General features: G+C 49.6%; 1 protein-coding gene across 13 annotated transcripts in view; it reads right to left on the bottom strand.

Annotated features, from left to right (window-relative positions):
* Positions 1-19,604, bottom strand: part of PALD1 (phosphatase domain containing paladin 1) — an 83,913-nt gene extending 64,309 nt beyond the window's left edge. For 4 of the 13 annotated variants that reach the window (XM_070781782.1, XM_070781785.1, XM_070781786.1 and 1 more), the window contains exons 1-4: positions 19,004-19,344; positions 18,720-18,897; positions 13,255-13,363; positions 12,353-12,385 (exon numbers count right to left, since the gene is read on the bottom strand). The gene's annotated coding sequence lies outside the window, so the exon portion shown is untranslated. Of the gene's footprint in view, positions 1-12,239; positions 12,260-12,352; positions 12,386-13,254; positions 13,364-18,719; positions 18,898-19,003; positions 19,345-19,405 lie in introns of those variants that run through there. The other 9 variants (XM_070781784.1, XM_070781788.1, XM_019954088.2 and 6 more) reach the window with 9 other exon arrangements.
* Positions 19,605-20,051: the final 447 nt, after the last annotated feature.

Raw genomic sequence — 20,051 nt, 5'->3', positions numbered from 1 at the left:
GCACAGGAGATACACCTGTAACAATTCATCAAACTACACCCTGATTTACTGTCTGAAAATTATATCTCAATTTACAAAATAAAATACAAACAGCTAGTAACTCATACTCTGTCTTGAGAACTGCAGTGAGGTGACTCTGAGAAGCCAGATGTGGGAAGGTTATAGAAGTATTGAGTGGTGCGTAAGAACACGGCTGGGAGTCAGAAGGACCGGGGTTCAAGTGCTGATGCTCCCTCTGACTGAATATGATTTTTTTCTTTTGTGATTTTGTTGTTGTTGGCCAAACTTTTCATCATGAAATTTGTACTTAATGCCACAAGTCAAACAAGAACACGTAAAGAAAAAGTCTATGCCCTTCCCATCCCCTTCTAAGCCCAGCACTTAAGCATCCTTCTATAACAAGACTTTTTCCCTTAACATCACAACACAGAAACCCCTCCAATTAACTGCACAGATCTCCAACTCTGTTGTCTGTTTAATGGTGACATGCCATTTCATTGTATCACTACTCATTCAGCAGATAGCTACTAACTATTGACCCTGTCAACCAGATAGGCATCTGAGAACAGACATTCCCACAACAGAGAAAAAGGATGGAAGGGAGGAAATTGACAAATAAATACAATAATGACACGCTGTGTACACTATGAGGGCTCCGAAGGCTGAGATGCTCAGCTAGAAAATAAGATAGGAAAAGATATATAGAGCTTCAACTTACAACAGGATTATGTCCCAATAAACCCATCAAAAGTTGAAACTAACACAAATCAAAAACACGCTTAAACACACCTAGCCACTACACATCGTAGCTTAGCCGAACCTACCTTAAATATGCTCAGAACGTTTACATCAGCCTACAGCTGGGCAAAATCATCTAACACAAAGCCTATACATTTTATAACAATGTCGAATCCCAACTCCCTCATGTAATTTATTTAACAGGGCACTGAACGTGAAAAGCAGAAGGGTTGTGTGGATGCAGAATGATGTTACATGCAGGTAACATACGTATTGATTATTCACCCTCCTGAGGGCATGGCTGATGGACCTGCCGCTACTCATCATTCAGAAAACTAAGATCATGGCATCTGGTCCCATCCCTTCATGGGAAATAGATGGGGAAACAGTGGAAACAGTGTCAGACTTTATTTTGGGGGGGCTCCAAAATCACTGCAGATGGTGATTGCAGCCATGAAATTAAAAGACGCTTACTCCTTGGAAGGAAAGTTATGACCAACCTAGATAGCATATTGAAAAGCAGAGACATTACTTTGCCAACAAAGGTCCGTCTAGTCAAGGCTATGGTTTTTCCTGTGGTCATGTATGGATGTGAGAGTTGGAGTGTGAAGAAAGCTGAGCGCCGAAGAATTGATGCTTTTGAACTGTGGTGTTGGAGAAGACTCTTGAGAGTCCCTTGGACTGCAAGGAGATCCAACCAGTCCATTCTGAAGGAGATCAGTCCTGGGTGTTCTTTGGAAGGACTGATGCCAAAGCTGAAACTCCAATACTTTGGCCACTTCATGCAAAGAGTTGACTCATTGGAAAAGACTCTGATGCTGGGAGGGATTGGGGGCAGGAGGAGAAGGGGACGACAGAGGATGAGATGGCTGGATGGCATCACTGACTTGATGGACGTGAGTCTGGGTGAACTCCGGGAGTTGGTGATGGACAGGGAGGCCTGGCGTGCTGCGATTCATGGGGTGGCAAAGAGTCGGACACGACTGAGCGACTGAACTGAACTGAACTGAGGGCGTGGCTGATGGACCTGCCGCTACTCAACATCACAAGAAGAGTGCACTGCACATCGCTGGCCCAGAAAACAATCCGAACTCAAAATTCCAAATACAGTTTTCCATGGATGCATCGCTTTCATGCCATTATAAAGCCAAAAAACCCTAAGTCAAACCACCGTAAGTTGGGGACCGTCTATACTTGAGATATGATGGTCACAGAAGGCCTACACTGGCATCCAAAGAACAGGGAGGTTCGGGCCACGTGAAAACCAGGCCAGGCAGAGGATGCAGCCCGTGCCAGGGTCCTGCCGTGAGGAGGACACAGAAGTGAAAGGAGGCAGTGTGGTCTCTGGAGCAAAGTCTTATATCCTGATTGTTCTACTTCTTTAGGATAGGCTACCGAAATTTAGACTGCTCTGATGAAAAGGCATGTGAATTTTAAAAACTAGAGTAGATACTGCCATATTACTTTTCCATAAGGTTGTAGGACTCCATATAGCAACCAGGATCATTTAAGAGGGCCAGTTTCCCCACAGCCTCACTGGTTCAAAAAGTTACAGATCCTCTTCATTTTCGCCCACATGAAAGCTCTCTACTTCCACAGGAAAACTCTCCAGGCCCAATTCACAAGAAGGTAAACGACAAACCCTCCTCCTCAGGATGCTGTGAGGTTTAACTGAGAAATAAATCCACCAACCTGCTGAGCCCAGTGCCTAGCACAGAGTGAGCTCTCAACAAATGGGGCCTGCTGTTCCATCACCTACACGAATGCCAACTCCATAGTCACCATGCTAACACAGGGAGCTTCTATGGGGAGCCTGGACGCCTCAAACCCCAGAGGCTTGGCATGGCTGTCCCTGGAAACAGGGCTACAGGGAGAAGGAGGTGGAATTATGGCTCAGCAAAAGAGCACTGGGCTGGGAGTCAAGAGACTAGGTTCAAGTCAACCTTTCTGAGACTCAGCTTCCTCATCTATAAAATGGGCCAAATCACTCTTGATGTAGCCATTCTACCGTTTCTGGGGCATCTACAAGAGAAGACTCTACCCATAGACATCATCAGATAGTCAACACCAAAATCAGATTGATTATGTTCTTTGCAGCCGAAGATGGAGAAGCTCTATACAGTCACCAAAAACAAGACTGGGAGCTGACTGTGGCTCAGATCATGAAATCCTTATTGCCAAATTCAGACTTAAATTGAAGAAAGTAGGGAAAATCACTAGACCATTCAGGTATGACCTAAATCAAACTCCTTACAGTGGAAGTGACAAATACAAATACAAGTGACAACAGTGGAAGTAACAAACAGATTCAAGGGATTAGACAGGATAGACAGAGTGCCTGAAGAACTATGGACGGAGATTTGTAACACTGTACAAGAGGTGGTGGTCAAAACCATTCCCAAGAAAAAGAAACACAAGATGGTTGTCTGAGGAAAGAAGAGAAGCGAAAGGCAATGGAAAGATATACCCATTTGAATGCAGAGTTCCAAAGAATAGCAAGGAGAGATAAGAAAGCCTTTCTAAGTGATCAATGTAAAGAAAGAGAAAAAAATAATAGGATGGGAAAGACTAGAGATCTCTTCAAGAAAATTAGAGATACCAAGGGAACATTTCATGCAAAGATGGGCACAATAAAAGACAGAAATGGTATGGACCTAACAGAAGCAGATGTTAAGAAAAGATGGCAAGAATACACAGAAGAACTGTACAAAAAGATCTTCATGAACCAGATAACCACCATGGTGTGATCACTCAACCAGAGCCAGACAGACATCCTGAAATGCGAAGTGGGCCTTAGGAAGCATCACTACAAACAAAGCTAGTGGAGGTGATGGAATTCCAGCTTAACTATTTCAAATCCTAAAAGATGATGCTGTGAAAGTGCTGCACTCAATATGCCAGCAAATTTGGAAAACTCAGCAGTGGCCACAGGACTGGAAAAGGTCAGTTTGCATTCCAATCCCAAAGAAAGGCAATGCCAAAGAATGTTCAAACTACCACACAATTGCACTCATCTCACATGCTAGCAAAGTAATGCTTAAAATTTTCCAAGCTAGGCTTTAATAGTATGTGAACCGAGAACTTCCAGATGCTCAAGCTGGATTCAGAAAAGGCAGACGAACCAGAGATTAAACTGCCTACATCTGCTGGATCAACGAAAAAGCAAGAGAATTCCAGAAAAACATCTACTTCTGTTTCAATGACTACACTAAAGCCTTTGACTGTGTGAATCACAACAAACTGTGGAAAATTCTTAAAGAAATGGGAATACCAGGCCACCTTACCTGCCTCCCGAGAAACCTGTATGCAGGTCAAGAAGCAACAGTTAGAAATGGACACAGAACAACGGACTGGTTCAAAACTGGGAAAGGAGTACGTCAAGGCTGTATATTGTCACCCTGCTTATTTAACTTATATGCAGAGTACAACATGCGAAATGCTAGGCTGGATGAAGCACAAGCTGGAATCAAGATTGCCGGGAGAAATATCAATAACCTCAGATATGCAGATGACACCACCCTTATGGCAGAAAGTGAAGAGGAACTAAACAGCCTCTTGATGAAAATGAAAAAGGAGAGTGAAAAAGTTGGCTTAAAGCTCAACATTCAGAAAACGAAGATCATGGCATCCAGTCCCATCACTTTATGGCAAATAGATGGAGAAACAATGGAAACAGTGAAAGACTTTATTTTCTTGGGCTTTGAAATCACTGCAAATGGTGACTGCAGCCATGAAATTAAAAGATGCTTGCTCCAAGAAAGAAAAGCTATGACAAACCTAGACAGTATATTACAAAAGCAAAGACATTGCTTTGTCAACAAAGGTCCGTATTATAGTCAAAGCTATGGTTTTTCCAGTAGTCATGTATGGATGTGAGAGCTGAACCATAAAGAAGGCTGAGCGCCAAAGAATTGATGTTTCTGAACTGTGATATTGGAGAAGACTCTTGAGAGTCCCTTAGACTGCAAGGAGATCAAACCAGTCAGTCCTAAAGAAAATCAACCTGAATGTTCATTGAAGGATTGATGCTGAAGCTGAAGATCCAATACTTTGGCCAGCTGGTGCTGGAAAAGACCCTGATGCTGGGAAAGACTGAAGGCAGGAAGAGAAGGGGACGACAGAGGATGAGATGGTTGGATGGTATAACCAATTCAATGGACATGAGTTTGAACAAGCTCCAGGAGAAGGTGAAGGACAGGGAAGCCTGGCGTGCTGCAGTGCATGGGGTCACAAAGAGTCAGACAGGACTGAGTAACAGAACAACAGCTACAATATGAAGGGCACTGTTCTAGGAGTTAACAATACAGAATAAAATTTCTGCTTCATACATGCTAGCTTGACACACAGAAATAAACTATAAATTAGTCAAATATATGGCATATCAGGGGGCGATGAGTGATTTTAAAAAAAAGGCTCTGTGGATGAGCATCCAGGGCAGGCTTCACATTTGAGTAAAGAGGAGAAGGAAGTGACAAGGCAAGCTTTGTGACTCTGGGGAGGACAAGCATCCCTGCTCAGGGTCAGCCATGCAGATGCCCTGCGGTTGGGGTTCCCATTGTGTTGAAGAAGCCATGGGGCAGCCAGTCGGCTGGAGCCAGGTGGGAGCGAGCATGTGAGTACTAGATGGAGGCCACAGTAAGAACAGTGGCCTTCACTGCAGGTAAATGAGGAACTACTGGGGGCCTTGGGGCAGAGAACTGTTCTGATCAGACTTTGACATTTCAACAAGGTCACCCTGGGGCTGTATTAGAAGAGTCTTTTCGGCAGACAGGGCAGAAGAGAAAGGCAGAACCCAACAGCCTATTAGGAGTCCACCACAACCACGCGGGAGATCCTGATGGCTCAGACCAGCAGTGTGGCTCTGGACCTATTCTGAAGGTGAAGCCAAGAGGGCTTACTGAGGTGTGACAGAAACAAAGGAACCATGGGCCACTTCAGGTTTGGCCTGGACAACTACAGGACAGGCCTGCCACTCCCTAAGACGAGACAAAGGGAAACCACGGGCAGTGAGGAGTGAGCGGACAGATAAGGGTGGGGGGCTGCAGTCTCTACTTCAGTCTCAGAAGGAAGCCACAGGGACCTGAAAAGAAAGAAGAGCTGATCCAGAGGCCTGTGTGGCTCCCTCTGGGAAGCAGTATGAAAGTCAGAGAGGGGAAAGGAGGCCAGAGGGAAATCACAGCAGCATGTATGACCCGCTACAGGCCTTGCTGCCCACAGAGCCTGGGCCACAGCCATGACTGGCTGCTCACGGACCCATTTCACAGGTGGGGAAACTGAGGGAACTGAGTTTCACAGTGAGTACCTCTCTTTTAGAAGCTGGAAAGGGCCAGGATGAGGTATGGCGGGGTGGCAGGCAGCTCACACCCACCATCCCAATCAGGGACCAGGGGGCTGAACCCAGTGTCCCCACCAACCAGGAAGTCTGCAGGATCCCGAGAGGTGATGAGGACTCTGGGTTTCTCAGAGTTGAGACTAGGACTCAAATCCAGATTCCAAGGATATCTGCTTTGGGAGTCAGGAGCTCTTCCCTCCTTCACCCACTCCCTCATCAGAATTTAATTCATGCCCCATAAAGTTCACCCTTACAAAATATACAACTCAGGAACTGCCCCGGTGGTCTAGTAGCTAAGACTCTGTGCGCACAATGCAGGGGTTCAGTTCCTGGTCAGGGAACTAGATCCCACACACCACAGCTAAGAGTTCGCAGGACACAACTGAAAGATCCCACATGCTGCAATGACAACAAAGACCCCCGTGCCACAAGTGAGACCTGGCACGCACTCAGTCGCTCGTCGTGTCCAACTCTTTCAGACCCCGTGGACTGTAGCCCACCTGGCTCCTCTGTCCATAGCGATTCTCCAGGCAAGAATACTGGAGTGGCTTGACATGCCCTCCTCCAGGGGATCTTCCCAACCCAGGGATCAAACCCAGGTCTCCTGCGTTGCAGGCGGATTCTTTACCACTGAGTCACCAGGGAAGCCCTGGCATAGCCAGATAAATAAATAAAAATATTAAAACAAATAAATGAATTATACCACTCAGTGGTATTTAATACACTCACATTATTGTGCCATCATCACGGCTACCTAATCCCAGAACAGTGAAAGTGTTAGTCGCTCAGTCATGTCTGACTCTTTGTGACCCACCAGGCTCTTCTGTCCACGGGATTCTCCAGGCAAGAATACTGGAGTGGGTTGCCATTCCCTTCTCCAGGGTCCCTTCCTGACCCAAGGACTGAACCCAGGTCTCCCGTACTGCAGGCAGATTCTTTATTGTCTGAGCAAGCAAGGAAGCCCCAATTCAGGAATATCAAACCCAAAAAGTTAAACATAGAATTATCATATGACCCAGCAATTCCATTCCTAGGCACATACCCAAAAGAACTGAAAACAGGTATCCAAACAAATACTTGTACACAAATGTTCTGGTTACAACAGCTGAAAGGGAGGAGCAATCCAAATGTCCATCAAATAATAACTGATAAACAAAGCATGGTATATCCATACATTACAATCCAAACGCAAAGAGTTGCATACTGTACGATTCTACTCGTATGAAAAGTCCAAAATAGATAAAGCCATAGAGAGAGAATGCAGATTAGTGGTGCCAGGGGCTGGGGGAAGCGGGTCATCAGGAGTGACTGCTTTATAGATACAGAGTTTCCTTTGAGGTGATGAATATGTCTCAGATGTTGAACATTACTAATCATCCAGGAAATGCAGATCAAAAGCACAGTGAGATATCACCTCACACCTGTCAGGATGGCTATTATCAAAAAAAGAGACAACAAAACGTTGGCAAGGATGTGGAGAAATTGGAACCCTTGCACACTGTCGGTGGGAATGGAAAATAGCACAGAGGTTCCTAAAAATTAAAAGTATTAATGGAACTTCCAGATGATCCAGCAATCCCACTTCTGGGTATTTATCCAAAAGAACTGAATCAGAATCTCAAAAGAGGTATCAGCACAACACCCATGCTCACTTCAGCACCGGACACAACAGCCAAGAGGTGGAAGCAGCCCAAATGTCCATTGTTGGAGGAGTGGATAAAGAAAATGTGGTGCAAACGCACAACAGAATATTGTTCGTGTGTGCAAAGTCGCTTCAGTTACGACCGACTCTTTGTGACCCCATGGACTGTAGCCTCCAAGGCTCCTCTGTGGATGGAATTCTCTAGGCTAGAATACCGGAGTGTGTTGCCATGCCCCGCTCCAGGGGATCTCCCCGATCCAGGGATCAAACCTGAGTCTCTTACATCTCCTGCACTGGCAGGCGAGTTCTTTACCACTTTACCAAAGCCAGTTGGTGCATCCCAATGGAATATTATTCAATCTTTAAAAAGAAGGAAATTCTGCAGTATGCTACGTGGACAAACCTTGAGGTTGTTATGCTAAGTAAAATAAGCTAGTCATAGAAAGACAAATACTACATGATTTCGCTTATGTGAGGTATCTAAAATAGTCAAATTCAGGACTTCCAGGGGTGGTACAGTGGATAAGAACCTGCCTGTCAATGCAGGGGACACGGGTTCGATCCCTAGTCGGGGAAGATTCCACATGCCATGGGGCAATTAAGCCCTCGAGCCACAACTACTGAGCCCCTGCTCCACAACAAGAGGAGCCACGACAATGAGAAGCCTGTGCGCAGAAGGGTAGTCCCTGCTCACCTCAATGGAGAAAGCCCCCGCCCAGCCACAAAGACTCAGCCCAGCCAAAAATAAATAAATAAAATAAAATTGTTTTAAAATAGTCAAATTCATAAACTCAGAGTGGAACGGTGGTTGCCAGGCACTGGACAGAGGCGGAAATGGGAAGTTACTAACGAACAGGCACGAAGTTCTGGTTAAGCAAGGAGAATAAGCTCTAGAGATCGGCTACACAACATTACCTTTATAGTCAAAAACGATATTATACACTGAAAAATTTGTTAAGAGGGTAGTTCTCATGTTAAGTATTCTTACCACAATAAAATAAGAGATTTTTTTCAATGTTTTGGAGTTAGGTAGACATGACATTTGCACAATTTTGTGAATATACAAAATACCACTGAACTGCACACTCTGAAATAGTCGACTTTATGTTATATGAATTTCACCTCATAAAAAAAGTACTGAGAGCATGTCCATGCATCCAAATGACTCTCTCTCCCAAGCAAGTGCTACAGTGCAATCTAGGGCTCGAGCCCGCTCCTGCGTTTACGATTCAGTTCCTTCTTTGTGAATGCCAAATGACATCACTGCACAAACAAAGGTTGTGGTTCAAATAAGAGAAGGGGTGTAGGGTGGAAAACTGAGCCACCATAGCAGCCTGGACATGCCCAGTGCAAAAGCCTGGTCTCTTAGCAGTCAGGACTATGTTCATCCACGTAAACAGAGCAAAGCCCACCTCTGGGCCAAATTCCCACAAGAAGTGGGTTGAAGAGCCACAACATGCAGATTTTGATAACACCATTATTTCAGCCTTATCTTTGATCAAATGAGCCAGCGCTCCAGGTTATCAAGTGATGTTCTATTAGAACAGACAGTTGGGGATTACTCATTGGCAGTTCAGGCTCAAATGTTAGTACAGTCAGCCAGCCACATCTTTGGGTTCTGCATCCAAGGAAAATATTTGGGGAAAAAAAAAAAACTCCTGAAAGTTACAAGAAACAAAATTTGAATTTGCTGTATGCTGACAACTTTTTACATAGTATTTACATGGTATTTACAACTATTTACATAACATTTACATTATATTAGGTATTATAAGTAATCTAGAGAAGATTTAAAAGCCAGGGGAGGATATGTATAGGTCATATGCAAATACTATCTATGCCATTTTACATAAGGGCTTCAGCTTCTTTGACTTCAGAATCCAACTTTGGAATCCGTGGGGGTCCTGAAACCATTGCCACCGCCAAAGACGCTGCGGAGGGACAACTGTAATCAGAATTACCCCAAACCAGCCAGCCAGCCCCTTTTTTAAGGCCCCTCTGCGCAGCAGGCGCAAGAGACAGAAGCGGGGCAAACAGAAGGCGCCAGCTCTCTGCCATCAACCCAACAATGGCAATTTCGTTTCAGTTCACATCCTTCCAATTAAATTAACATTGTTCATTTGAAATGCGCTGGCTTTCTGGTTTTACTAGTTTTACTCTGGTTTCATTTCATGCTCGCTTTATAGTTATGTAAAAACCATGTAAACATGTCTAGGGCACTTACACTTAGTTTTATATTTGTACCTTTAAGTTATATTCTAAGAAAATTCAAATAAACAAGTGAGGCTTTTTTTCCTTTAAAGAGCCACAAAAAACCCACATACTTATGATTCCATTTATACGAAATGTCCAGAATAAGCAAATCTATAGACACAAACAGTAAACTTGGAGGGTGGGGAGTGATGACTAATGGGTACGAGGTATCTTTCTGAGCTGATGAAAATATTGTAAAATGAGACTGTAGTGACAGATGTACCCCTCTGTGAATACATTGAAAGCTACTGAATTGTAAACCTTAAATGCCTGATTGTACAGCATGTGAGTTAAACCTCCATAAAGCTGTTTTTAAGAGTGGGGGAAGGGGAGTCGACCTATTACCCAGGTTTGAACAGCATTAAGCTAGAGAAATCACAGAGAAATGAACAAACCCACCTATTCATGGCTTCCCTGCCAGGCCCACTCCACATCTCCCTTCCCCTGTACTGTCCCCAAGGGCTCTGGAGCCAGAAGAGGCTAAGAGGGAACCCTAAGTCACAAGCTAAGCCCTCCCGGGGTGAGCAGGTGGCTACCCTGGGACATCACAACTCAGGATTCCTATCTCCTGAACAGTATTAAGGCACTGTTTTGAATTATTAAACTGGGAAAAACTTAAAAACAATGAATACAACCAATCAGTAAGTAAGCAGGGAATGTGATTCTTGTATACTTCAAAGGCAGCGTCAAGGGAGGATGCATGACAATAAAGATTCAGCACCCCAGTGACCCAACTGGCTGGGATTTGGGTAGAGGCAGGAGCACTCCGAAACTGAGCACAGGCAGCCCCCCTTCCTGGGGAGGCAGCTGCCATCCCCGCCCTCCACCCACACACGCCCAGCACAGCCTGCAGCGCAGGAGAGGGTCCCCACCCCAGCATGCTGCCTGCAGCCAGCCTCAGCAAGGGGCAACTCTGCTGCAACAAGAAGGGAGGCCTCAGTCCATCTTCTGTCCACCCAGCAAACCTCCCTCTCCTTCGGCCGTTCCAGCGACACTTCACAGAGACAGGAAGAGGAAGCCCCTGCTGGCAGCTGCTGCGTAGGAGGCGCTGGTAAAGCCAGCCGGAGTGCACGTCTACCCATAACAGGCTGACCCCTTTTGTCCCAATGCCTTCCTCCTCTAGAAACCTGCCTGGAATTGACCACCTCCACAAAGCCTTCATTCTGTCTCCCGCAAAGGCTCATTGAGCCCCAGCTTGGAGCCAGAGGCGGGGGAGGAGTAGACACCTGTTTGCCTGGCCCAGGACCCCCACCTCTGGGCCCTCAGCTCAGGGATGGCTCCCAGGGAAGGTGGAGAACTTGGATAACTGTGCTGGCAACACCCCCAAGACAAAGCGCTAAGTGAAGTGGGCCCCAGAGCCAGAGTCATGGGCCAAGTACAATTCTCTGTCCCCAAAGTAAAACTACACAAATGCACACAGAGGCACAGGAAAGATGACTGGGGGATGTCCACGAACGGCTGACAGGGACACCTCGGGCCAAGAGAGGAAGTAAGGAATGGAAGGGCTTTCACATTTCACTCCCTCTCTCTAGGAAGCTACTACCTGAATCCTTTGTAAAGATAACTACTTAATTTTTTTTTAACTGAAAACATTTTCAAAAGCAGGGTAGACATCCATCAGTTGGGAACTCGGTAAGCAAGCTATGGGTCCTACACACACTGGGATACATATCCAGCAACGAAAAAAGGAATACACTCCCAGAACACATGACATGACACTCGAGAACATCACGTTGAGGACTTCTCTGGCGGCCCACTGATTAAGAATCTGCCTGCCATAGAGAATAGACTTACAGACAGGGGGAGAAGGGAGGAGAGGGTGAGATGTGTGGAAAGAGTAACAAGGAAACTTACATTACCATATGTAAAATAGACAGCCAACAGGAATTTGCTGTAAGGCTCAGGAAACTCAAAGGGGCTCTGCATCAATCTAGAGTGGTGGGATGGGGAGGGAGATGGGAGGGAGTTTCAAAAGAGAGGGGATCTATGTATACCTATGGCTGATTCATGTTGAGGTTTGACAGAAAACAGCAAAATTCTGTAAAGCAATTATCCTTCAATAAAAAATAAATTAATTAAAAAAAAGAATCTGCCTGCCAGCGCAAGGGATAAGGATTCAACACCCGTCTGGGAAGATCCCATACGCCTTGGGGCACCTAGGCTCCAGCATCACAACTACTGAAGCCCTCAAACCTTCAGGCCGTGCTCCACAATAAGAGAAGTCACTGCGATGAGAAGCCCATGCACCACAGCTAGAGAGAAGTCTGCACTTACTGTAACTAGAGAAAGCCCACACACAGCAAAGACGACCCAGTGCAGCCAAAAATGAATTGGAAAAAAAAAAAAAGAACATCATGTTGAATAAACTAGGCAGAAATAAAAAATACCTGATAACTGGATGAGTCCACTTATGTGAAAATCTAGAAAAAAGCAAAAGCAGAGTGACAGGGGATAAGCGGCCTGGGGCCAGGCACGGGAGCAACCACGGACTGCAGGGGAGCCCCAGGAAACTTCTGGGTGACAGAAGTGTGCCCACATGGATGGGGTGGGGGCTGCATGCCCATGGATTCACCAACACTCAGCCAGCTGCACCTGTAGGCTGGGTGGATGTTATGGTGCACACACCTCAATAAAGGCAGGAGGAAGGGAGCCAGCACTTAATGGGGAAGGGGGTCTCCCTTGGGGTGATGAAAATGTTCTGGAACTTGACGGAGGTGGTGCCACAACATTGTGACTAAACTCAATGCCACTTGTAGCTGTACTTCAAAATGGTTAATTTTATATCAAGTCAATTTCACCTCATTTTTTTTTAATTTTTAAGCAGACAAGGGAAACATTATTATGCCCATTTTGCAGATGGAAAACTGGGCTCAGAGGAAGCAGTCAACTGCTAGTCCCGGGTTTATCCACCTGCACCTTAGACCTGATTTAGAGCCCAGGAGAGGTGAGAGAGTTGCTCTAGACTTCCCCAGAAGGCTCTGCAATGCTGGGCCTCTACCTCCAGGGAGGGCTCTGGGTCTTTTTCTCTAGGGTATTTGAAAATCAGAGCTTCCCCACAAACCCCAGAGTGAGCCAGCAGAGCAGCACCTGCAGGGACTCCTGAAGGCTGTGAACTCCATCAACCGACAGGGCTGCATCCGTGGCAGGGACCGAGCATCAGCAAGAAAGTGGTCAAACTAAGGCTAAAGCCAGGATGGGGATGGGGATGAGCCCAATCAGATCCAGGCTAGATGAGGTCTTCTGGGCCCTGCCAATCAGGGCCCTAGGGAAACGAGGGGTCAGCACCAACCTCAGGGACCAAGGAGAAGGCCTCAGCAACTACAGGACGGCAGTCAGAGTAGACACATCCACCAGCCTCTTTGTGACTGGCAGGAGAGGGATTCACGTCTTCCTGAGCTCTGCAGGAAAAGAAGAGAGGAGGAGAGGTTCCCCTCTGTGCTTTCTAAACAGAATCTTCAAAAACACCCACTGGCCCTGTCTCCACTCTGGGGAGGGCCCGGACAGAGGCCACCGCCTGCAGACAGCAGAGCCTAGGGCCCAGCAGCATGTAGAGGCCGGCAAAGCCCAGGGTCGTCTGAGGGCACCCACTTCTCTCCCCCCTAAATGCCCCTGCACCAGCCTCTTGGCAGTGGGGCCTGTTTCTCATGGGCGAGGGCGGGAAGCCCAGCCATGGACCCACAGCCGTCCTAGCACCACACCCTCCCTCTGCCTGGAATTTCCAAAAGCCCTGCTCCCTGGGAGCCCACAGGGTCAGGAGCGGCACACCCAGTTCCCAGATGCTCCCTATTGCCTGCCATGGGCATGAAGGTAACCCCAGATGCCCCATGTCTCTCCTTCATCAGCATGCTTCAGCTCCAGCCCAAGCAGGGGCTGAAAATCCAGTACACGTCAGGTACAGAAAATAAAACAGCTTCCAAGGTCCAGGAATTCCACTATTAGACATTCTCTCCTTAGGAGAGGTTTCAAAGGCCTCAGTTCATTCCTGAGAAAGGGGATCTGTTAACCTATAGGTATCTCAGCTAAGAGCAAAAATAGGCATGTTGATGCTGCAATGGGGGCAGTCTGGAGCCCCCAGCTCAAAAATGAGGGGTCCCAGGGAGGGCTGGCAGGGCTTCCCTGGTGGCTTAAATGGTAAAGAATCCACCTGCAATGCAGGAGACCCGGGTTCAATCCCTGGGTCAAGAAGATCTCCTGAAGAAGGGAATGGCCACCCACGCCAGTATTCTTGCCTGAAGAATCCCATGGACAGAGGAGCCTGGAAGGCTACAGTCCATGAGGTCGCAGAGTTGGACACAACCAGACACAACAACTAACACACAGAGAGGGCTGGCAGGCCTTCATAAGAGGGCAGGGAGGTCCCCTGGAGAATGGAGAGACAGACAGCGAAAGCGATTCCTTAAAGTAAAAGGAGGGGCCTCTAGGCGTCTCATGTCCTAAGAGGGAGGCCAGGACTGCCTCTGAGCCCAGTGTAGGAGGAACAGCAGATCACAGGCCGGGAATGCTGAACCTGGGCCCCACCCCAGGTCTGTGGATCTGCTCATGTTCCCTAGACATGCCAAGAGGCCACATCTCTGCATGGGTTGCTCATTCTGTTTGGGAAGCCCTTTTCATCCTTGCAAACTCTAGGCCATCCTTCAAAGCCCCCCGAAGCATCACCTCGTGCCCAGGCAAGCCCTTCCCTCCCTTCAGCTCTCACCATAGCAGACACGGCCCCCAGCAGGTACCAATGGTAGAATGTACACAGGTGCCTCCCTCACCTGGCAGGGACCAAGTCTCACTCACCTTGGGTCCTCTGCACCCCACACTGAACCTGGGGCACGAAAGGCCAGGAATTGGAGCCAAGATAGCATCCCGGGGCCCTCTCACCTTGAGGCACTGTGCAAACAGCCTGGCCTCTGTGGTTTCACAGGCCTGTGGCTCTGCTGAGATCACTGTAATCATGGTAAGAGCAGCACCGAATGTTTACTGAGCACTTACTATGAGCCACACGTTACTGCGAGGGCACTCCATAGGCTACCTCCTTTCATCTTTGTGACATTCTTCCAAGGGAGTTACTATTATTAATCCTGTTACACAGGGAATCAGGCACAGAGAGGTTAAGTGAGTTGCCCAATGCCACAGAGCCAGTGAGGAAGGAAGCTAAAATTCAGACCCTAGTGATCTGGGTCTGGACCCAGTAATCTTAATCACTAAGATGTATTGCAGGTATGAAGATGGTCAGTTGTCAGGACAAGCTCTGAGTGGAAGAGGAACTCGGGGGTTTTAAATGCTAGTTCTCCCTGGGCCTTCTCTTTCCCTGGTCCCAGCAGAAGACTTAGGAAGAACAGCAAGGCCTCTGCCCAGATCCAGCCTGCTGCTCCCAAGCTCGACCCTGTGCTGAGTGCCAGTTACAAGAAACACAAAAGGCCCATCTGCCAGCCCCTTGGCCCAGACTGGGGAGGTACACAGCTATCCGCTGGGAGGCAGAGCCATAATTTGGGGCTATTCTTAGGAAACCACTGGCTCCCCTCCCAGAAGCCAGCAGGCCAGGCCCAAGCTTCATACAGCCTCCTGCAAGCATGGAGAGGTCCCACAGGGGCTAAGGAGCAACTGCGGGGTGAGAGGTGAGAACAAAGCCCTCGAGCTTTCAAATCAGAGGTGCTGGGCTGCTCACCTTCCCAGGGCTTGGCCACCTGGCTGCTGACCAGCTCTGGGGGGTCCTGGCCACTGAGCAAGTCCCATCACCAAAGTTCCACCAACAGGGCTTGCTCTGTGCCAGACCCTGGGCCACACACTTTCCATTCACATTAAACCCTCGCCACACCCCAAGGGTGAGGGGTTACTGGCCCCATTTAAAGATGAGGGGTTGCACTTTAAAGATGAGTTAAGACATTGAGTAGCTTGCCCAGGTAACACAGTGAGTTAGTGTCAACTTTATTTCCCATCTCCAGGTTGGGCCAGAGCCAAATGGTGGGTCAGGGCCCTTCCCTGTCCAAGTCCAAGGTTTGGGGGAGGGGCAGTCCACACTAGAGAGCAAAGGTCTCACCAAAGATCCAACTGCAAGTCTACTCTTTCTCTCCCCTCCCCCTCCCCCCCTGCCCCCGGACTGTCCCTTCCCTGCAAGAAACCCTCAGGTTTGGGCTAAGAAGGGGAGTCCCCAGCAGGTTCCTCCCCTACCCTGGCCCTACAGTCTCACTTCAGGAAGTTGTACAAACCTAGAGGAGATGAACCCCAAAGTTCAAGGAGCCTCTGCCGGTGCTTAAGGCATGCGCCCAGCCCTTAGAGAATAGGGAGGTCAAAGAATTCTCAGGTTTAAACAGAGGCTCCTGAGCTCTTTGGGGTCTCCAAACCCCAAAGCAGGAGTCTAGAAATGAAGCCACACCACTCAGCACCTGCACAGCCACTATCCCAAACAAGTCAACTTTCAGGCACCGCTGCCACAGAGTCACAGGAAAAACTCAACAACGCCTGCCTTGGACTACATCTTGGTTGCTGCTGTTTGGTCACTAAGTTCTGTTCAACTCGTTGTGACCCCATGGACTGCAGCACGCCAGGCTTCCCTGTCCTTCACTATCTCCTGGAGTTTGCTCTAACTCATGTCCATTGAGTCAATGATGCCATTAACCATCTCATCCTCTGTCACTCCCTTCTCCCCGTGTCCTCAATCTTTCCCAGCATCAGGGTCTTTTCCAATGAGTCAGCTCTTCATATCAGGTGGCCAAAGTAGTGGAGTTTCAGCTTCAGTATCAGTTGATCTCCTTTAGGATTAGCTGGTTTGATCTCCTTGCTGTCCAAGAGACTCTCAAGAGTCTTCTCCAGCACCACAGCTCTCGGTACCACCTCTGATTGTGTTCTGCCGTCTGCTGCCCGGTGACTCAGCAGGTCTAAGTGTCTGTGTTTCAGGTGCTCACAGCCAACTCCATGTCTGCCCAGGGATTCAAGTCACATCCATGTGGCTCCCTGTCTCTCGACAGTGAATGTCAGCTGACATCCCTGTCTGTGCTCGTCTGGGCCCACCAATACATCTGTCCACTTCTGCCAGCCAAGTCTCCACGATGGCACAGATCTGTCTGTACAGTACCTGCAGCCCATCCGTTGTCCCCACTTGTGTGTTCACACCGTCTGCCCCTGCACATGTCTGTGCCCTGAGTTGCTTGCCCACCTCCACTGTCTTCCTGGGTCTGCTCTCATGTCCACTGTATCCAGTTCCTCACCGGCCAAGCCCACGCAGCCATAAACCTGAGCACGTTGGCACACATCTCTGCCCACACCAGCATTCCCCACCTGTTCCTGGGTGACCCTGTGGGCGCCACCTGTTTGGAAGCAGGTGGGTATGTGTTCACCCAAGTACTCACAGTGCCGGCCAAGGGCTAAAGAGTAAGCTCAGCAACTCCCACTCCCAGAACAGTGTCCAAGGCCACAGGCATGAGTTCACTGCCACCTCTACAAAGTGTTCCAGGACATCTTGCCAGGGATGATGGGGGAGGGAGCAGAGCCCAAGGCACAGCAGAACCTCAGAGGTGAGGTCAGAGATGCCCCAGGTACCACTAACCTCAAGCCAGTTCTGCCGGGCCTGTCCACTTCCAACACCCCAATTCCAACCCCAATGGCCAAGGAGAGGAAGACTGTCCGTCTGCGCTCACAGGAAACAGTGTCTGGCTCCAGCCTGCCAAGCTCATCTCCAGCCGCCACAGACAGAGGCTCTTCAGAAAGGAAGTGAGGACTTCCTCCTGTAAGGCTGGATCTAGACCCCAAACCTCAGAAGCCCCAGGGAAGCTAGGAAGGTCCTATGGTCAGCCTGACCCCAGAAACCAAACGTAATTCTCCTGAAGTCCAGAATAGCTTCAGTCAGCAGGAAAAAAAAAAAAACTGGGAGTGGGGCTGGGGCACACTTCTGCTGCTCCCTGTCCCTGGAGGTGGTGAGAGGTCCTAAGCAGCAGGGTAATCAGAAAGGAGGGGTACGGAGGCAGAACAAGAATATTTCAAACATATTTGCATGGCTGCATGAGAATTGCATCCCAGCTTCCCTGGCAATTACAGCCTGTGTCCCTCATTCAGCAATTAATCATGTGTATTCTCTTGGTATTTCCAGTTACTATTAGTCCAGGACTGGTATGGAAACCCTATAGTAACGATATTTCTCTGTGTTTATGCCTTGTGTCCCACCCCTATCACCGCCCCCACCTGGCTGCACAGTGGGGCTAAGCCACCTAAGGGAAGAACCCTCCAACTCCTTCCACCACTCCCATCCTCCTTGGCAGAGCCCAGTGCCTGGCATTTAAGAGATGCTGTCACTGGGTCCAGGCTGCTCTTCAGGAAGCCAAGGAGTTGTTGCTTGGAACTCTGGTGGAGAGAGCGAGAAGCTGGAAGCTTCCTGAAGTCAGGGGAGCTTTTCTTCCATTTCTGACTCCCTAAGAGGTCCTGGATGCTTTTAAGAGTCCAGGGCAGCAGTCTCCCTGACACTGCACTCTGCTTTCTGACAGGCCGCCTGCCCCTTCAAGAAAAACCTCTGAAGATGAAAAAAGGGTTCCCCTGGGAGACCCAGGCCTACAGAAGGAAAGAACCAGATGGGGCCCAACATCAAAGCTTGCACCCACTGGGATCTCTGGACTCTTCCCAGTTCCATGGACCTCAAGTGCCTAAAGAGGAACCCAGGGACCTCAGGTGTGGAACATGAGGCTGCTTGCCTCGCCGCAGCTGCATGGGAAGCCCAGCTCTCAGGTCTCGCCCGAGGACCAGCCATCAAGGGTGGAGGTGTCGTCATCCCACACCTACCCTAGTCGGAGAGAAAGCTCCTGGAGAAAGTGCGTAGCCCAGAATCGGACAGATAGAACGACTCAGTAACTCCTGTTTAATGTGTGGTTCCGCTTCTCTCCCAGGCACCGATCCCGTGCGGGTTTCGTTGTGGGGGCCAGGATCTCTCCTCTCCACAGAGCCCAGGGAGGCTTGTGATCTAGGGGATGGGGAGTGGATGGTCGGAGCAGCCCCGGCCCGGGAGTGCCGAGAAGAGTCCCTCATCAGCCCTCGCTCGCCCGCCCCGGGTCCTGACGCGTCGGTACCTGCCAGCCCGTGGCTCCGGGGGGCATCCGCACTCCTGCGGCAGACGCGCGGCGTCCGAGCTGCGGGCGCCGAGTTAGGCAGCGGCGGGTCGCGCCGGGTACTGGCTCCGGCTCGCTCCTCCCAACTTCCCCAGCCCATCCGTGGGCAGAGGCGGCTCCGGAGGCTGGCAGGCCGGGCGCGACGAGGCGAGGGCACAAGCGCAGGAGGCCGCGCTCGCCTGAGTAGAGAGCCGCGCACCCCAGCAGGAGCGCGCGACTCGGCTCCCGGTGCCCCGCGACCCCCACGCCGAGGGCGGACCGGGCGGGGCCGCCAATCACCGCGCCGGCCGTAGTCCAGCCAGCCAGAGCCCGGGCCCCAGCCGCCGAGGGGGGCGGGGGTCTCGGATTTAAAGACACACTCACCAAGCAGCATCCGGATTGGCATTCCAGAGCAGCTGTTGCCTGGGGGAGAGGGAACGGCTGGCCCCACCTTTCTCGGCCCCTCTTCCTCCCTCCCCCAGCCCACCCTCCGCCTAGGAGGAAAAGTTTGGGGCGGGGGAGACCGCCTGGGAAACCAGTTCCGCTTCCCTTGTCATGAGTTCGGCTCTTTCTGGAAGAAGCCCAAACCCTACATCCAGCCTCCCTGGCAGGAGAAAGAAGCAAAAGCTCTCGGCGCCACACCCCCGCCCAGACTCCGGCTCCCCGGGAGATCGGCGGGCCCTCGCCGCTCTCTGCTTTTTAAAGCCAAGCCAAGCCTCGGCGGGCGCCGGAAGAATCCTCCCTTGCTGTGCAACCTGGGCTAGGCGACTGCTCTCCCTGGACCTCGCCACCACAGGAGTCAACGGTTGAGCCCTTTAAGAGCAGACTGTCCGCTCAGTGGTGGGCTTCTCCCAAACCTTGGACACCCTCAGTACCCGGAGACAAAAAGGGAAGAACCCGGCAGACACTTCGGAAGGGGAGAGGTCCCTTTGTCCCCACCCATGGCTGCCTGCAGTGACAGGCACAATCCTAACCCCCAGGAGGGCCTGTCCCCGGCTCCCCTGACAGGGGGAAGCAGTCCAGCCTGGCC

This window comes from Bos indicus, chromosome 28 (genome assembly GCF_029378745.1).
Source record: "Bos indicus isolate NIAB-ARS_2022 breed Sahiwal x Tharparkar chromosome 28, NIAB-ARS_B.indTharparkar_mat_pri_1.0, whole genome shotgun sequence".
Classification (NCBI taxonomy): Eukaryota; Metazoa; Chordata; class Mammalia; order Artiodactyla; family Bovidae; genus Bos; species Bos indicus.
Note: the sequence above shows the minus strand (reverse complement) of the source record. Positions and strands in the feature narration are given on the sequence as shown.